The sequence below is a fragment of the Schistocerca piceifrons genome, chromosome 4 (genome assembly GCF_021461385.2).
Source record: "Schistocerca piceifrons isolate TAMUIC-IGC-003096 chromosome 4, iqSchPice1.1, whole genome shotgun sequence".
Lineage (NCBI taxonomy): Eukaryota > Metazoa > Arthropoda > Insecta > Orthoptera > Acrididae > Schistocerca > Schistocerca piceifrons.
Genome location: NC_060141.1, coordinates 435104687 through 435125497, shown reverse-complemented (window position 1 = coordinate 435125497; position 20811 = coordinate 435104687). Strand labels below are relative to the sequence as shown.

General features: G+C 43.6%; 1 long non-coding RNA gene across 1 annotated transcript in view; it reads right to left on the bottom strand.

Annotated features, from left to right (window-relative positions):
- Nucleotides 1-2242: 2242 nt before the first annotated feature.
- The window catches only part of LOC124796426, a 687048-nt gene continuing 668479 nt past the window's right edge, over nucleotides 2243-20811 (bottom strand). Inside the window, exon 4 of the long non-coding RNA XR_007016766.1 lies at nucleotides 2243-2350. This is a non-coding gene — a long non-coding RNA (uncharacterized LOC124796426). The remainder of the gene's footprint in view (nucleotides 2351-20811) is intronic.

The following is a 20811-nucleotide window of genomic DNA, read 5'->3' as shown; positions in this document are numbered from 1 at the left end:
TCGCAGGTTCGAATCCTGCCTCGGGCATGGATGTGTGTGATGTCCTTAGGTTAGTTAGGTTTAAGTAGTTCTAAGTTCTAGGGGACTGATGACCACAGCTGTTAAGTCCCATAGTGCTCAGAGCCATTTGAACCATTTTTGACAAGAAGAAAATAGAAGCTTTCGAAATGTGGTGCTACAGAAGAATGCTGAAGATTAGATGGGTAAATCACATAACTAATGAGGAGGTATTGAATAGAATTAGAGAGAAGAGGAGTTTGTGGCACAACTTGACTAGAAGAAGGGATCGGTTGGTAGGACTTGTTCTGAGGGATCAAGGGATCACCAATTTAGTATTGTAGGGCAGTGCGGAGGTTAAAAATGGAAGAGGAAGACCAAGAGATGAATACACTAAACAGATTCAGAAGGATGTAGGCTGCAGTACGTACTGGGAGATGAAGTTTGCACAGGATAGAGTAGCATGGAGAGCTGCATCAAACCAGTCTCTGGACTGAAGACCACAACAACAACAACCTTTATTATACAAATGGTTCAAATGGCTTTGAGCACTATGGGACTCAACTTCTGAGGTCATTAGTCCCCTAGAACTTAGAACTAGTTAAACCTAACTAACCTAAGGACATCACACACATCCATGCCCGAGGCAGGATTCGAACCTGCGACCATAGCGGTCTTGCGGTTCCAGACTGCAGCGCCTTTAACCGCACGACCACTTCGGCCGGCCTTTATTATACACATTCTGCACATGCATCAGAATAAAATTTTGTTCTCTGTAATAGGTTACAATGGTGAAAGCCCCAAACTAGTCAGCCAGCAAGTAAACAACAGCTTTGGTGTTAAAATGTCTTTTCTTCAACATTTGAAAGCTTCAAGACACGACGATCTGAAAACGTTTATAGCATGTGATATGTTACATACTGTGACGACATCTTATGATCTGAAGATGATTATTAGAACAATCGAAACCGGTCATAACATTTTATAAAGATTTTACCCAGAAGATCTTACTGTCAGCGATTAAGGAGGTCTGCTCGTTACGCAAAATGATGAGGAGAATACTGGGCACAAAAGGAATTGGATCGTACATGCAGAGACGGCGCGGCATGGGCGCGGGGTTGGTTGGCTCAGGGGTATTGGTGGGGGCTCCGTTGTGAATGACCATCATGTGACAGGGGAGGTACAGTTCGACAGCTGCTTTGCACAAACGTACCTCTCGCATTACTTGTAAGCCACAGCCACGAGCCCGCGTTTGATCATATTAGCAGATTAGTTGTCATTTGTTAGTGTCACCAAAAATTAGATAAATGTGTTCGAGGTCAATAGTTTCTCACTAGCGTACCGACAATGAAATAGTTACATAAACAAAGGATCAATCAAAGCAAAACAGGATCGATCAAGCGCTGCCAGAATTGTATCATTAAAACAAAAAAGGGGCAGAAATGTTCGTGCAGCAGACAAACTCGCTTACTACGACATTTATAACGTGTCACGTAAAAATTATTTTGGAGTTTTCTGAGAACTTGTTCGGCAGAGATACCTAAAAATAAAATTATATTGTCTTTCCTATCCATCTTTCCAAAGTGTCCGCCCCCGGTAGCTGAATGGGCCCGGGCAATCCTCTGGGCCCGGGTTCGATTCCCGGCTGGGTCAGGGAATTTTCTCCGCCCAAGGACTGGGTGCTGTGCTTTCCACATCCTATCATCCTCATCGACTGCAGCTCTCCTAAGAGGCGTCAGATTGAACGACCGGCACCTGGCGAAGGGCCTGCCCGATGGGGGGCCCAAGCCAGACGATTACATAAATAAATCTTTCCAAATTAATCTTCGAGAAGTACCTGTAGCTATGCTTTACACTCTGTACTGTGTGACTTGAATACCTAGCACTCAAACACAGTTTCTAATATGACATTTGTTTCCTCGTTTGTCAGTTCCGATTAAAATTGGATGGCCCTGCATATAATCACAAGCCTCTGATTATCAACAACTTCCTCAGCACGTACGGTGCACGAAGAGAGCGGTGCCGTGCTAAGCAGTGGGGAGATAGTAACGAGAATGTCAGAAGCGTGCAGGTCGCCAGGCGCCTGCCAACTGAGGCGGCCGTCCCTTTGGAACCACGAAACGGAATCGCCAGCGATCGTGACGAGAACACGTTTCTGCGCCGGTGTGGCGTTATCTTGCGCGAGCTCTGGCTGCTACCGTACTGCAGAGCGCAGGCGCGGCGCCGGGCCACCTACCTGAGTGTGGCGTAGCCAGTGGAAGACGTGGACATGGCAGTGGCGTTGGGGCGGGGCTGCCCCGCGCTAAGGGCGCCTCTCTTCTCGTCGCGGCCGGCCGCTCCCCGCTGACCGTTACTGCGAACAAAACACACGCGCCTGTCAGGGAGGACGCCATCTGTGCAGCACAGCAGTCCTCCTTTTACGACAGATTGTGGCCGGTTACTGTACCAGGCGCCACGATAAACCCATAATTACACTAAACTACAATAGAAAACAAATAATCTAGCAAATGAACAAGCACATACAGCATAGAAACACTAACAAAACGTAGATATAGGAACAGTTATGTAAGGGAAGAATCGATTCGTGACATCTGAGACGTGAATTATCTCGAGTATTAAACTACGAGAGTGAGTCAAATGAAAAACTTAAATATTTTTTTAAAATATTATTTACAGTGCAGAAGTGGTACAAAGCTGTATCACTTTTCAACATAATCTTCCCCACGCTCAATGCAAGTCCTCCAGCGCTTCCAAAGTGCATAAATTCCTTTAGAAAAAAATTCTTTTGGTAGTCCGCGCAACCACTCATGCACCACGTGGCGTACCACTTCATCAGAATGGAATTTGTTTCCTCCCATTGCGTCTTTGAGTGGTCCAAACATATGGAAATCACTTGGGGCAAGGTCTGGTGAGTATGGTGGATGAGGAAGACACTTAAAATGCAGATCTGTGATTCTTGCAGCTATTGTACGGGCAGTGTGGGGCCTTGCATTGTCACGTTGCAAAAGGACACCTGCTGACATCAAACTACGTCGCTTTGATTTGATTGCAGGGCGCAGATGCTTTTTTAGGAGATCTATGTATGATGCACTGGTGACAGTGGTCCCTCTAGGCATGTAATGCTCCAAAATGACGCCTTTTTTGTCCCAAAAGAGAGTCAGCATAATCTTTCCTGCTGATGGTTCTGTTCGAAACTTCTTTGGTTTTGGTGATGAGGAATGGCGCCATTCCCTGCTCGCTCTCTTCGTTTCTGGCTGGTGCAAGTCAACCCAGGTTTAGTCCCCAGCAACGATTCTTGCAAGGAAGCCATCACCTTCTCGTTCAAAGCGCCGAAGAAGTTTTTCACAAGCATCAACTCGTCGTTCTCTCATTTCAGGAGTCAAGATGGGTGCATCTTGCAGACACTTTGTGAAACTGGAGCACATCATGCACAATGTGGTGTGCTGACCCATGACTAATCTGTAAACATGCTGCAATGTCATTCAGTGTCACTCGGCGGTTTTCCTTCACTATGGCTTCAACTGCTGCAATGTTCTGTGGAGTCACAACTCGTTGTGCCTGTCATGGACGAGGAGCATCTTCCACTGAAGTCACACCATTTGCGAACTTCCTACTCCATTCGTAGGCTTGCTGCTGTGACAAACATGCATCACCGTACTGAACCTTCATTCGTCGATGAATTGGAATAGGTTTCACGCCTTCACTACGCAAGAACCGAATAACAGAACGCTGTTCTTCCCTGGTGCAAGGTGCAAGTGGGGCCGCCGTCTTTATACTGATACTGCGACGGTATGTGTGCATCTGCACTATGCTGCCACCTACAGGCCATTCTGCACGCTGTGTGTAGCACGCTTACCAACTTACAGGATAAGGCGCGAAATTTCGATTTGTTATTAGAAATTTAAGATTTTCATTTGACTCACTCTCGTAATAATGGAATGTATTGCTCAGGAGCAGCTTCTGACCAGCACCGGTGAAGGTGCAACTGTCTACAATACTAATCTTTCCTGTCTTATTTTTATTCTTTTCTTAAAAACTGAAATTTTATAATTTCCCATTTCAAAAGTTTCACATTTTCTAGTTCCAGAAACTAATCACAGCTGTAACTTATACAGGAGATGAAAAAAATCTCCACACCGCCACACCTCCACGTGATGCTGCACGGGCAATGGTGATCGCGGCCTTAGCTGCGTAGTGAAATTTCGCTGTATGGTGGGGGTCGATGATGCGGACTATAATGCAGACGGCGTAAGAAGATCCGTGACAGCTCACAGCGCTGTTACCAGCTTTCAGCTGCGAGTCGCTAACGGCTGCAGGCGAAAACAGTAACCGTATGCAAAGCTGTGACAACACTGAGGCGTTGCCATAAACACGTTTACAAAATCGCGTTACGTTATTGGCTGAGGCAGTCCCGCGAAGCTGCCGCGCCAGGCCCACTGCAACTGTTGGGGATCACCTTACGCCGACCCAACTATAGGTGGACAGAGTGGAGCACTATGGCCCACAAAAAAATTATCACATGGTGGGCCCTAGTTGTCTAAATGCGGCCTTTAAGACCCAGCTATAGGTGGACAGAGTGGAGCACTATGGCCCACAAAAAAATTATCACATGGTGGGCCCTAGTTGTCTAAATGCGGCCTTTAAAAAGTGTAGCCTTGAACAAGTTCTCTTTGTGTCCAAATTCAACTAAGGAAGAATATTGTACGTTGGAGGTAGTTCACATAGGAAGACATGTTTCGTGGTCGCTGTTTCAATCTAGTGACCGATTTTAGAATAAAATGAAAGAGTACACACGCCATAAGTAGTTTTTCACATCTTCTACCGTTTTTTCGTTGCTGTGAGACACATGACTATGTTTTGTACAGGGTTTGTACAAATTACCAATACTACATACTTAAGTGTTGTGAAATACATTAAAGCTATTTCCAGGATGATGTTAATTCTTCAGTGAGAGAGCTTTATGCTGAGCAAAATTATGTATATTTTAAAACTGGTCAGATAACATGTGCGTGGTTAAACCGTACTTCGTCAGTCGTGCACAATCCTGTACCTTGAAACGGGTGATGGTTTTCTGCCATGGAACACGTGATATCTGCAAATGAACTGAGCTTCTTTAAAGCCTGAACAGTGTTCCCTATCTTGGAAATGGAAGTTTCTCTTAGTTGTCAATAGCTTCTATTTCAAAATATTTTTAACTTGTAATTGATTTTTCATAATACTTCCTCTTAATTTAATTTCAATTACTGATTATTACTGTGTATTAGAGTAATAATCTATGACACAGACTGATAGACTGAGACGACAAAAGTCATGGGATACGTCCTAATATCGTGTCGGACCTCCTTTTGCTCGGCGTAATGCAGCAACTCGATGTGACATGGATTCAACAAGTCGCTGGAAGTCCCCCGCAGAAATATTATGCCATAGTGCCTGTATAGCGTCTCTAATTGCGAAAGTGGAAAGTGTTGCCGGTGCAGCATTTTTTGCACGAACTGACGTCTCGACTATATTCCACGATTGTTCGTTGGGTTTCATATTGGGCGATCCGGAGGGCCAAGTAATTTGCCTGAATTTCCTACAATGTTCTTCAAACCACTCCCGAAGAGTAGTGGCACGGTGACATGACGCATTCTCATTAGCAAAAATTTCATCGTTGTTTGGCAACATGAAGTCCATGAATGGCTGCAGATGGTCTCCAAGTATCGGAACATAACCATTTCCAGTCAATGATGGGTTCAGTTGGAACAGAGAACCGTGTCAATCCCAAGTAAACACAGCCCACATCATTATGGAGTCACCACCAGCTTGCACAATGCCTTGCTGACGACTTGGGTTCATTGCTACGTGGGGTCTGCACCATACCCGAACTCTATCAACAACCACGGTTTTCCTGTCATCTGGATACAACCGGTGTGGTCACGAGCCCAGGAGGCGCTGCAGGTGATAGCGTGCTGTTAACGAAGGCACTAGCGTCATCGTCTACTACCACAGCCCCTTAACGCCAAATTTCGTATGTCTCACACCGATTTCTTCTGTTATTTCACACAGTGTTGCTTGTCTGTTAGCACTGATAGCTCTACGCAAACGCCGCTGTTTACGGTCGTTAAGTGAAGACCGTCAGCCACTGCGTTGTCCATAGTGAGAGGTTATGCCTGAAATTTTGCATTCTCGGCACACTGTTCAAACTGTGGATCTCGTAATATTGAATTCCCTAACGATTTCCGAAATTGATTGTCCCATGTGTCTAGCTCCAACAACCATACCGCGTTCAGGGTCTGTTAATTTCCAGTGTGCCGCCATAATCACGTCGGAAACCTTTTGGCATGAATCTCATGAGTTCAAATGACAGTTTCGTCAATGCACTCCCATTTTATATCGTGTACGCGATACCGCCGCCATCTGTCTAAGAGAATATCGCTATCCCATGACTTTTTTGTCACCCTCAGTGTAAAGTACACTAAGGACAAGATTTTCTCTTTACAACACTTTTAAAATTCAATAGAATATTTGTTCCTCGGTAAATGACCAAGTTTCAGCTTTTCACATTTGGAGAAACATTTTTTTCTCGGAGTAAGTTCTGTAATTTCAGAAAAAGTCTGCAGCATACGTAAAGTGAACGCTACCGTTTCCTAACGGAATAAGCAAATATTCACACATCAAAAAAAGTTTTGCATCACCTCTGTTCCGAGAGTTCCGGAACCTGTACAGAAAATTGGAATAGAGATCAACATTAACATCATTTCCGCCCTTTTTATTTCTCATGAAAACCACACATTGCATGTTGTACCACCATACGGCGAGACCTTCAGAGGTGGTGGTCCAGATTGCTGTACACACCGGTACCTCTGATACCCAGTAGCACGTCCTCTTGTATTGATGCATGTCTATATTCGTCGTGGCATACTATCTGCAAGTTCATCGAGGCACTGTTGGTCCAGATTGTCCCACTCCTCAACGGCGATTCGGTGTAGATCCCTCAGAGTGGTTGGTGGGTCACGTCGTCCATAAACACTTCTTTTCAATCTATCCCAGGCTTCCATGTTCGATAGGGTTCATGTGTGGAGAACATGCTGGCGACTCTAATCGAGCGGTGTCGTTATCCTGAAGGAAGTCATTCACAAGATGTGCACTATGGGGGCGCGAATTGTCGTCCATGAAGACGAATGCCTCGTTAATATGATGCCGATGTGGTTGCACTATCGGCCGGAGGATGGCGTTCATGTATCGCACAGCCATTACGGCGCCTTCCATGACAAGCAGCGGCGTATGTCGGCCCCATATAAAGCAACCACGAAACAGCAGGGAACCTTCACCTTGCTGCACTCGTTGGACAGTGTGTTTAAGGCGTTCAGCCTGACTGGCTTGCCACTAAACACGCCTCCGACGATTGGTTGAAGGCATATGCGACACTAGTCGTTGAAGAGAATGTGATGCTAATCCTGAGCAGTCCATACGACATGCTGATGGGCCCATCTGTACAGCGCTGCATGGTGTCGTGGTTGTAGAGATGGACCTCGCCATGGACGTAGGGAGTGAAGTTGCGCATAATGCAGCCTATTACGCTCAGTTTGAATTGTAACACGACATCCTGTGACTGCACGAAAAGCATTGTTCAACATGGTGGCGTTGCTGTCAGGGTTCCTCCGAGCCATAATCCGTAGGTAGCGGTCATCCACTGCAGTAGTAGCCTTGGGAAGACTGAGCGAGGCATGTCATCGACAGTTCCGGTCTCTCTCTCTATCTCCTCCATGTTCGAACAACATCGCTTTGGTTCACTCCGAGACGTCTGGACACTTTCCTTCCTGGCGATCGAACCGTTGTATTGACCATCTAGGCATGGCTGAATTACAGACAATACGAGCCGTGGACCTCCTTCCTGGTGGAATGACTGGAACTGATCGGCTGTCGGATCCCCTCCGTCTAACAGGCGCTGCTCATGCATGGTTGTTTACATCTTTTGGCGGGTTTAGTGACATCTCTGAACAGTCAAAGGGACTGTGTCTGTGATGCAATATCCACAGTCTACGTCTATCTTCAGGAGTTCTGAGAACTGGGGTGATGCAAAACTTTTTTTGATGTGTGTATTAAACTTCTATTACACGGCTGGCTAGAGGCGGTAGTCTGAGAAGTGTTCCAATGTACAACACTCTCTGTAGACTAAACTATTAAAGAAAATGATGTCTATCCTGCATCCCCACTAGTACCATCCAATGCAAAGCAAGATTCATTGAAGTTCATGATGAATTGTCTCTCTGCACAGGATAAAATGACACTTTGGAAGAGCTGAACTCGACGTTAGCACAGTGGAAAATACACAAAATCAACATTAGCACGATAGAAATAGACAACCCTGAAGAAGATCACTTGCAGCTTTGATCTATAAACCACGAACGCGCAATCATATACCCAAAAATGTTTTACTGAAAATACAGAACGGTATGCTTCATCCATCCGAAGATATGTACCGGGTGTTTCTTGTTAAAGTACAGTTACCCAGAGGTACAGTGTGGGCTGTAATTATCATATGACAGCGAAACTAGGTAGATATGATAAGGCGTTAATGTGGAACCGATTTATACTGGCAAAAAAATTAGTTCCAACTGTGGCTATCATGCGCAAATCTCGCGATATGACATCCACACTGTCATTTGACAAGCCATAACGTGAGTGAACATTACGGCTACCAAGAAAAAGAGACCATGCACTGTTAGTGAAACTGTTTTATGTGAACGACAGCAATCACAGTGCTGCAGAGAGAGGGTATTGCCGACTGACAAGTCTGAGGAGAGGCCTGATGTCATAAAATGTGTCACAAAAGATGATAATGAAATTCTAAGACACAGGAGAGTTTAGTGTGGCACCTGGAAGACGAAGGCCTACGACGAGATTGTTGTTGCTGTAACTGACCATGCAGCACGTGGAGTGTCACGAAAATTATCCATCCCATGGTCAACAGTACGGGAAGTTTTGCGTCTGTTTTAAACTAATATCCGTACAGTGTCCAGACGGAGCAGCAACTGAAACCCCATAATCCACAGTAACGTTCGGAATTTTTTCTTCGGTTCCTGGCACAGATCGAAGTTGACAACATATGGCCGGGAGTGTCGAGGTACATTTTACACTACAGGGTGCAATGAATACACAAACTGACGAATTTGGCGTACTATTAAAGGACGTGTTGTGCACGAAGAGCCATTGCTCTCCACGTATGTCACTGTCTGGTGTGGATTTACAACCACCTTTATTCTCGGTCCGTTCTTCTTTGAAGATAATGCACCCAGACGACCTGTCAGGGGTAGCGTCACGTCTGCACGTTATCGGGACCTCCTGGTACAGCATGTGATTCCCGCTTTGGAAGAGCGTACCTATGTAGAAACCACTCTTTTTATGCAATATGGGGCAACACGTCATATCGCTTACCCACTGAAAGATCTGCTTACTGCAACCTTCCTCGAACGTATTATCACCAGAGGCTTTCCAGATGCTTGGCCTGCAAGATTATCTGATCTGAAGGCCAGTATACAGGAACATGTTGCTCAGATTCCACGGGAAGTGTTGCGAGCAACTGTCGACCACGTCGTTTTACGGACGCAGCATTTCGTTGACATTACAGGTGCTCATATTGAACAAATTGTGTAAGTGCGGTTAACAATAAAATCAACATTATGCCTGTCTCACTTGTTCAACTTTTCCTGTCCACGTCCTGTTTCTAATTGTAACATTATGTGATTGCCCTACCATTTTAAACCATTCACTAACCGAGCAGTCGCTCGGCAACAGCTACAGTTAGCAAATAAAGTCCTGTGATGTGACGTGTTTATTGTGGAATCTCCGTCAGAGATACAGTGAGCTATTGACTTTGAAAGCCGCTGCGCGAAAGGCGGACAAAAGAAGAACATTTTTAGACATTCTTTTTGATGTACGAGATATTCTTGATGAACAGCTACTCATTCTTCTGTCTCTCGTAATTTGTGTCGGACACGCATGTCTTGCCACCTATTATTATTGTTTAAAAATATTATTTTAGTGTAATGTGAAAGTGCCATACTGCATAGCAGTAGATTCATGTGGGCAGCTATATTGTGCGACGTGTATCTGGAAATGTTAAAAGATGTAAGTTCGTTATATATCGACTGCCATAAATTCAAAGTTAAATGGAACTTGTGTATGGACTAATTATTTAGTATAGAACCTATGTCTCACTACCTCATGACCATACGTATTCAATTTTCTTTTATGTTTCTGCAAATTTTGATGTTTCACAGTCATAAATTGTTTCGTCGAAATCGAACGGAAGTTGCATACAGCGAAATAGTTTCTCCGCACCTTATTCTAGTGGTAAATGCATGATAAACTTCGGTACCTTAGGAAATTCATGTTGAGATATCCAAAAACAATTATATTTTTAATAGTCATTTAGCCCTGACCAGTAAAGGTATTCAAAACCACTACAATAGCTAGTTATGCTATTGGTCTAAAATACAATATATATCGTTATGTGCTTTCCTCTGCCAATATATTTCCACGGCCGATTATAGCTGTATGTTAACGCACAAAAGTAAATATATTGTTATATAATCCATCACATATGGAATCATTCCTACACATTTGTCTTACATTAAGAGCACAAGATTTGCATCTAGTGGCCAAAATTGGAACTATTCTTTTCCAACCTAAATCGGCTCCGCATAAACCTATGAGAATACGATACTTACAGCCCACACTGGGCCTCTGTGAATAGCTGCACTTTAATTATAACCACCTGGTATTCTCAAAATGGTTCAAATGGCTCTATGGGACTTAGCATGTGAGGTCATCAGTCCCCTAGACTTAGAACTACTTAAACCTAACTAACCTAAGGACAACCCACATCCATGCCCGAGGCAGGATTCGAATCTGCGACCGTAGCAGCAGCGCGGTTCCTGACTGAAGCGCCTAGAACCGCTCGGCCACAGCGGCCGGTTGGTATTTTCAAGACAAAGGTGTTTTACTGCTGTTTAACCACGTCCTTGTGCGTCTTTCTAACGAGACTAGTAAGATCACAGGCGCTGCTAACGCACGGAGGCTTGACAAACAGACAATAGGATGAGGTGCGAATCCAAAGACAGTCGAGCATAGTTCTTGAGGAGGCAACGTGTTGCAGCCTTGGGAATTGAGCAGGCAACGACTGAGCCAGTGCTATTGGCGGGATGTACCGACCATAAAGGAAACCGTTGCCGTCATAAGGGCAGCGGGGAAACTGAAAGGTTAGGGCTAGTGAAATTCCTTGGCGAGCGGCTATTTAAAGGTGGTCCATGGGGCGAGGGCCAATATGGCGGGAAATGGAGCGTGGCGCGATTTATTTCACGACTGCTGCGAGAATAAAACCGTACCAATAAACGTGCGGAATAGGCAATAGCACCATATGAAAGGTAGAACCGAGGCAAGGAAGCACATTTAAGACACACTCTGCAGGTGACACAGAACATTTGCTAGAGACGATGAAACCAGTAGACCTATCTTTCTTTTTTTAAAATTAATAACTTTCGAAGGTCTTAAGCGCCTGTAAAAAAAGCGTCCACTGAAGGCCCTTTAAGTGCGCTGTGGATATACGGCATGAGAATGTTATTTTTATGATAAAAAAATTTAAAACATAATATTAAGGTGGATGGGATAAGAAATGAGAGTACCAATCTTTAGATGTATAATTATTCTTAAGTTTAAATAAGTAGTTAACAGTGATATCAATTCTGATTGGTTAATCACATAATATGTAAATATCAAACTATGTGCTCCAGAACACCTAGGACACTAAGTAAACGCCAGCAAAATTCTAGTCCTGACTTCATACATATCAGTTCTTAGTGAAAAATTTTAATATAACTGTTATTCGTGGAAAAATACACGCGTAGTCGGCAAGCGATAATATGCAAGATTTGCCTGTGAATCACAGTGAAACAGTCATAGTGTTAATTGATAATTAATAGAAACCCTCAGCTGCCGACAGGTGTTGTTGATATACCTCAGTGGAGACAGCTGAAAATGTGTGCCCCGACCGGGACTCGAACCCGGGATCTCTTGCTTACATGGCAGACGCTCTATCCATCTGAGCGGTCGGGGCACACATCTTCAGCTGTCCCCATTGAGGTATATCAACAACACCTGACGGCAGTTGAGGGTTTCGATTAATTATCATTTATTCTAGAGAAGCTGCACGGTCATCAATGTCATCTGTTCTTTCGAGAACAGTTACTGTCTTCATATATAGTATTAATTGTCAGCGAAATCAGTGTAATACACTTGCGCAATGTTCGGATATACAGTGTGAACATTAATGAAATAGAGGAACTGCAGGGACAGATTCCAGACTGGAAATTTAGGTAAAAAGGTCCTATGGATACGTTCCCGGAAAGTCATCGTTGACACGATAGCTGGCGCTGACGAACGAAAGTTCCTCTGACCACGCACCGTGTGTTCCTTGTGTGTTGCAGGCTGTGTGATTGAGGCAGCGTACTGCAAGCAGCAGAACGGTCTGGTATTCATGTCGGGAACAAGCCGAGATGTTATTTGGTACGGTCAGGCAGATGGAAACGGTCGACTGGCAGCACGGCTATACCAAAACAAGTACCCTCACAGGCAACAACCACATACACAACATTTCAGGCCCTTTTTGGGCGTTTGTTTGATTATGGGTTATTTCAGACAGACGAATGTGCTGGGAAGCGGTGGACTGTGCGTACACCAGATTTGGAGGACCAGATTCTGCCTCTCGACCGTTTCCATCTGCTTGGCCGTACACAATCATCATCTCGGCTTGTTCCCGACATGGATACCGGTCCATTCTTCTGCTTACCGTAAGCTACGTCAGTCACACAGCCTGCAACGCACAAGGAACCCAGCCATGTTGTCGGAGGAACGCTCATTCTTCAGCGGCATCTACCGTGGCAACGACGCATTACCGGACACATGTTCATAGGAGCTTTTCTCGTCTATTTCCAGTCAGGAATCTGTCCCTGCAGTTTGTCGGTTTTATTAATGTTCACCCTATATGGTTCGCATGCGAGCATAAAATAAAGTAAAAGCATTTCTGCTAGTTTTCCATAAGCAGATTGACACCTATAAAAGCGACACACCAACATTGGTTTTGTATGTGTTCAACGAGATAGGACCCTTGGTAATGCGGAATATTGTGGACATGACACTTCTTGGGACCTATAAAATTTCTTGATATTCACACAGACTTAGGAAAAGATTTCTACAGCAGATTTTGCAAACTCTGACTCTGATCTGCAGCGTGGTGTTCAGCACCGTAAACTGTTGCGTGATTTTAATTTATTTCATGATTCACAACGAGAGAACAGAACTTTAAATTATCTTCTAAGGTTATCATACCTGCATCTGCAGCATTGACCTGTAGCTAGATTCGCGAGTGTCTACGTGCAGCCGCTATCATAGGCCAAAATGTGAAACCAGCCTCATAGTGGGAGAGAATTTCTGCTTTCTGTCCCACTCCAAGAGAGAAGGATGAGTTACTGGTTGATCACATATATATATATATATATATATATATATATATATATATATATATATATATGTATGTTTCAGTAGACAATGCTTAAAAGCTGATGATCGTTTGCAAACATTGTCTTTTCTCAGAGCCGATCACAGATGCTGTGACCAAACTTTTAATTTTCAGTACCATTGAGGCCAATCTCTGCATCTGAGTTCTAGAACGAAGGTAAACATATGCAGCATTTATGAATAACGTGAGGAGCTGGACGAGGAGTCATTTCTTTTTCGAGTCCGAGTCTTGCTTTCCTGAATTAATTCGTGCATTCAACTAGTTGAACTCAACATTTGCTTACGCAAGGGGGATAGGGCTCGTACATTGACGGAAAAATATCGCAGCACTAAAAAATAATTAATGTAGTGTAATAAAATTTCGGGAATAAAATTGTATAGGTAACATATTTAAGTGATTAACAATACAAGATTACTGGTTGATGTAAGGGCGAGATAAGCCATTGCAAAAGTGAAATGTTGGTACATTAATAACCTCGTGTAACCGCCAGAATGTTGAATGCAAGCATGCAAACGTGGTCGGTCTATATGGGGACGGTTAATACTGAAAGTGGTTGGCGCTGGAGTTGTCCGATGATGTCCCATATGTGCTCTAAGGAGATACATCTGGTGATCGAGCAGTTCACGGCAATATATCGACACTCTGTAGAGCATGGTCGGTTAGAACAGCGGTATATGGGCGAGCGTTATCCTATTGGAATACACACCCTTAGACGCTTTCATAAAAGGCAGCACATCAGGTCGAATCACCAGACTGACGTACAAATGTGCATTCAGGGTGTGTGGGATAACCACGAGTGTGCTCCTGCTGTCATACGAAATCGTACCCCACATCATAATCATAATCCTAGGTGTAGTCTGACACGCGGACAATTTGGTTGCAGGTCGTCAAATGGCCTCATTCTAACCAACACGCCATGCCATTACTGGCACCGAGGCAGAACCAGATTTCATCAGAAAACACAACAGACTTACATTGTACCGTCCGGTGAGCTCTCGCTCCACACCACTGAAGTCGAAAATGGCGATGTTTTGGGGTTAATTGAATGAACGTTACAGGACGTCAGGCTTAGAGTTGTCCTTGAATTAACCGATTTGCAGCTGTTGCGTATTTCACTGCACTTAAAAACAGGTCCCGAAGGGAATGGCTACAACTATCAGGTTTCTGAGATGACACCAAAACTTTATCGGTACCTCATCAGAAAATAAAGGTTGTAATGGTACTTGAATTACGTAACCATTAGGGCACCTCACCTCAACCTCTCATACCAGCAATATTCTACAGTGTTTCTGTAAAATAGTTAACATATTTCTGTGACAACATTCAGATTTGATTTCATTAATGTAGAGGTACTTCGATACATATGTATATATTGCAACGATATTGTTCTTATGTGTATTCTTTCTTTTGTCACTATGATCTTTGACGTACTTGTAACTCTGATTTTTGGCCGCGTAAGCGGTTATTAGAGAGTCAAGCTTTGGTCGTCATGTTAAAAAGACGCAAATTGTAGTCAGTTTATGAAATGTGAACTTTAACAGTAAGGAAGATATTTTCAAGTATGTTTTATATTGTGAAGTAATGTTTTGGATCGAGTTATGACATACTGCAATAAAAGTAATAAAAGAAGTGTATCTTAAATTCGAAGTGCTGATTACTTTTTTACATCACCATTTTCCTAACTTTCAAAAGTTTAATCTTCAAGAATGGTTTATGAAACACATCTATAAAACTTTCGAATAACGCAGAATAACACCTAGGCCTCTTTGCATCCGAGCTTGGAATCATCACTACCTAGATTTTCGACGATTGAGCCATGAGTTCACAACGAGACCAGCGTGGGAAACACAAAAAGATGAGTGCCTTGTTTATCCATTATTTCAAGAAATGACTTTATTAACTGTGCTCTAATGACACCTGCCGCATAATATAACTTTGTTGTTGCCCGAAAATGCAGTATTTAGCAGCGTGAGCAACACTACAACCATAATTAATTTTTGACCTTTGTTGTGTTAGGGTTGTAATACATTGACTTTTAGTCACTTATTGTCAAAGACTACACGATTGTGAGTCAATGTTATAAGTGCTGCGACTATGATCACTGGACCAAAACAGGTAGAAAACAAGAGGCTATATGCTCCAAATGTGGCCAAACCGGCCACAGATAGTCCGAACGCAAGGCCAGTTAACCCATAGCATGTGTCCCATGTAGACACAAGAGGTGACAGTTCAGTATAATAAGTCAAAAAGAGGAGAGTGCCAGACATACAGACAGTTACTAGACAGTCTCAAAGGCAGTACTGATTATGGTAATTAATCAATACACAGCGAACAACATTGGTAACAATAATATACGGTACAATACTACAAGAAAGCACAAACCTCCCTCCACCGGAAGCAGAAACTTGCGGCGTGCATCTCATGGCGCCGACAGCTCGACCTACTGCCGGATAGCACGTGCAGTTATGATCACATACCCGCACTGTTACATACAACAACACTATCGGAGAGCTACACATTTACAACGGAATGTATTGATGATATTATTTTAAATGGATCGACACATAACGAAGTAGCAAAACTAATAAAGAAACAAATGTTCTAGTGGATTGGCTTTCAGACTTCGTTAATCCAAATAACAGAGAAATTAGAGGACTGGTTACTGAACGATCCAGAATCAAATGCTGGGGAAAAATACACCTCCGTGTCAGGAACAGCCGCGGGAATAGACAATCCAAACACTAGATCCAACGCAAGGCAACACACAACTCACACCGATAACCAAACACAACTAGAAACCACAACTAAGAAGGAAAGTAAATACAATACAACCAAGTGTGAGTGCTACACAAAGCTTGTGGCCATTGTATCAGCTGGACTATTGGACCCAGACACACCAATACCAAACACTGTGACCAAACCACTTATTACAGAATGCATCAAGAAAACCGGAGAGAAAGAGACGATAGACAAAGGAGACATCGACTTAAAAACATCCACTCCTGAAACACTACCGACCCCAAGATCACAACCAGAGACTGTGGTTACACAAAAGATAAAACATTTTGAAAACGAAGTTGCTAACGATGAAAACAAAAATGATGGAAGATCACATAACTGTAACATACATAATCAAAACACACCAACAGATGGAACCACCACAAAAATAACCACTACTTCACCGGTACAACAATCTACCACTGCACAATCCAACAATGCCACCAAAGAGCAAAGCAATAAACTCCCATCAACATTCAATTCTCAATCTAACAACAACATACAAAATCAGAAGAAACCTACTCCCAATGTAGCAGCTTGTTTCGTAACACCAGTAAAACCACACAAAAAGATTCTTCTACAGACGGCACAAAGTCTTTTAAGATCTTTCCGAGGACGAAAGAGGTGATCAATGCGTATGACGTAATGAAGGTAGTGTAATACCAAGATACCCAGCACGCGCCACAAAATGCCGACATCAGTACGTCACCAGACGCCACGCCTACGTCCAAGGCTGCTGCCCCGAGGTCCAACGCACCCACCACCAACGGCGCCATTGCACAAACATTTCGGTCCCGGTCCCAGAGATGCCCTCACCCGGCACCAGCCCGATAGCGCTTAGCATCGCAAAAGCCGGTTCAAATGGTTCAAATGACTCTGAGCACTATGGGACTTAACTTCTAAGGTCATCGGTCCCCTAGAACTTAGAACTACTTAAACCTAACTAACCTAAGGACATCACACACATCCATGCCCGAGGCAGGATTCGAACCTGCGACCGTTGCGGTCGCGCGGTTCCAAACTGACGCGTCTAGAAACCCTCGGCTACACCGGCCGGCGCAAAAGCCGGGCCCACAGCAGCCAACAATAGTGCGTTAGAACTTAATATTAAGCTAAGTAGGCTAGAAAGAAAGCAAATTTTACAGGTAGCTCAAAGGATGCTGTTTAGGCGGCTGCATACAAAGGGGGAAAAATTGGAAATTTGTGGTAAGTTCTATGGGACCAAACTGCTAAGGTCATTGGTCCCTAGGCTTAACTCTACTTAATCTAACTTAAACTAACTTACGCTAACGACAACACACACACCCATGCCCAAGGAAGGACTCGAACCTCCGACGGAGGGCAGCCGCGCGAGCCATGACAAGGCGCCTTTTACCGCAGGGCTATCACGCGTGGCATCCAAAGGGTGACTTTGTCTGTTTCCCAACTATGGAACAAACAGACCGAATCACTCTTAAGATGGAAAGCATACCTACCGACTCCGACCAGTTGTTAGACTTAATGATGCAAGTATGTATACGAAGAGGAGAACAGTTTAAGATAGACAATATTTATGCGGACCATGTCAGGGCACACGGACGGAAACACTTCGACTAAGCTCAAACTGATTGCAAATGCTACGTACATGTTAAACAGGAATAGCATCACTAATGAACATTCTTCAGCTGAATGCAGTGAGCAGCAAGCAAGTTAGTGCCGAACTCCTCAAAATAGTTAAAGACATAAACACAGATATTCTGTGACTACAAGAACCATACAGTAACGAAGGCAAGGTGACATGCTTTCCGACAAATGTGATAACCACAATCGGTAGTCAGGACAGCAATACCGGAATTTCCATATTGAATAAACACATAAACATTGTCAAAATAACCAAATTATTTAATGAACACTTGGTAATATCCACAGAAGATATCCACAGAAGATATCTGGATAATTGCTTCATTGTATGCCCAATACAGTTTTTCCATAGCGCCTTACGCAATTTGCTTTTCGATCCGTCATGTGCACTATGTGTCGGTATCTTCCCTTCTGTGTTAACTACGTGTAGTCGCGTTTCCTGTATGACGTCGTTTATTATGCGTCCTCTGTCGTCTGTTGTGTCAGAGCACATGCGTACCTTCTTGCCTTGCACTTATTCGCAAGGTCCAGGGAAAAATCTTGTGCAGGCATTTACAGGCGCACAGAGCACTCCATGGCTTAAGCCAACACTAGTTCAGCTTCAAAGAGGGAAAGTCGACGGATGATGGAATCAACCAAGCGTTAAAAATTACAAACAGTACCAGGGCTAAGTGTGCAATGGCAATTATTGTCGACATTGCCATTGCCCTTGATAATCCCCGATGACCCGCAACGTTTAAGTGACTCAAACAACTGGAGGTACCCCCCCCCCCAAAAAAAAACTGTCGAACAGTCTACTAGGCTACAGTAAGAACAGAGTGATCGAATGGCAGATGGACGGCCGAAAAGTTATCAAACGTGTTACAAAAGACTGTCCCCAAGGGTCGATCTATGGCCCCATTTTCTATTAGGACATCACTGTTGAACTTTTCCTGCTACTACTGGACGGAACAATAACGACAAATGGAGCTGTCACATATGCATACGATCTTTTAGTTGTAGTGTCTACTGACAATAGGTCCCAGCTAGAAGAAAGAGCAAGCAGAACACTAAAACATTAACACAATAGTGTCACAATGATAAACTCAAGATAGTCGATAACAAAACAACATATGCTTTACTGAAAGAGTCCCTTTAGAGAAACCTTAGTGTTAAAATATCGGACACAAACATTAAACGAGCAGTCACTACTTAGACTACACATAGATGTAAAGCAAAATTTCCATGAACACATGCACATTGTCACAAACAAAGCCGAAGAAATACTACAAAAACTGCCAAGATTAAATTCAGAACAGCTGAAACTCCCCTTCTCACTTTCACGGTCACGTCATTGTGCTCTCTTCGAGTCAGTGCTTAGCTTCGCCGCCAGCACATGGGCGGACAGGCTGAGTCTATCAACAAACCAGACCCTCGTCAGTCGAGGACAAAGGAGCGGCGTACTTAGATTGTCGAGAGCTTTCGCCACCACCTCAGTACATTCACTCTGTGTGGTATTCGGAATCTACCCAACAGACATTACGATAAGGTATAGAGCGGCTGTGTAGTGGCTTAAGGCGGAAGGCACGACCAGGTTCAAAAGATCGCTAGAGTAGCAACTGACACGAAACACCAATTAAGAAGTTGGAGAATGGGTACGTTGCACGGTGAGTGGGCCACAAGGACCGCAGGCTACACCAGTTCTTTTCCGATGTAAAGGAGAGTCTGAAACTCAAACGTATCGATCCCAACCGCAGTATGGTCCACTTATTAAAAGAACACGGCCCTTATCCCAAGCACTTAAACCGCGTGAGTCTCAGGCAGACACGAAGATGTCCGTGTGGGGAAGAAGGCTCCCCAGAACACAAACTCTTGTTTTGCGAACAATATACCAGCACCAGACACCCATTACACGTAAACCTCAACAATATTCAAGAGGCCATAAACGCAAGGCTCAGAGACGAAGACCAAAGGACCATGTTAAAACGCTCACTGACGATGTATCCAAAGCGATATATTGAAAGTCCGAGCCAGACAACGAGCCTATATGCAAAGACAGGAAGGAATCCACAGATTCACAGAGTGGGAAACAGCATTGATTCTGGCATGGAATCAAGTGATTCCGACAGGCCTGTAAACGAAAACGAAGAAATACCCTAAATACACAACACCATAGCTAAAAAAAACATTAATGTTAACAACTCTGTATCTAAGTAATGAAAGAAATACTGACAACATACTGTAAAGACAATTGTTAGAAATCAAGGTTTAGTTAATAGGAAATCTAGAGTAGATCTTAATTTTAGATGAAGAGCTGTGATTGTCTTGGTGGACAATTCCAAGAGACGCACCGTCGTAAACACTTGGTGAAAGGACATTCTTACACTATCATCTTTTCTATCTTCTGTTTTTATTCTTCCTAGGTTATGTTTTATATTTACATTTTCCAAAATTCTGTTAATTTAGTAAATTTTTTATATCTGCTGCAGACACAAACAACAAAAGATGGCCGGCCGAAGTGGCCGTGCGGTTAAAGGCGCTGCAGTCTGGAACCAAGACCGCTATGGTCGCAGGTTCGAATCTTGCCTCGGGCATGGATGTTTGTGATGTCCTTAGGTTAGTTAGGTTTAACTAGTTCTAAGTTCTAGGGGACTAATGACCTCAGCAGTTGAGTCCCATAGTGCTCAGAGCCATTTGAACCATTTTTGAAGAAAAGATGATCAACAAGAAAAATTGAAACAAAAAAACAAAGAAAAAGTAAACAAAAAGTATAAGGAAACAAATAGAAAAGAAATACAAAAGCCTGCCTTCACGTGGCGGACACGGGCAACGGTGCAATGGGAGGTGGGAGTTGGCCTGATCTGTACAAATATCTC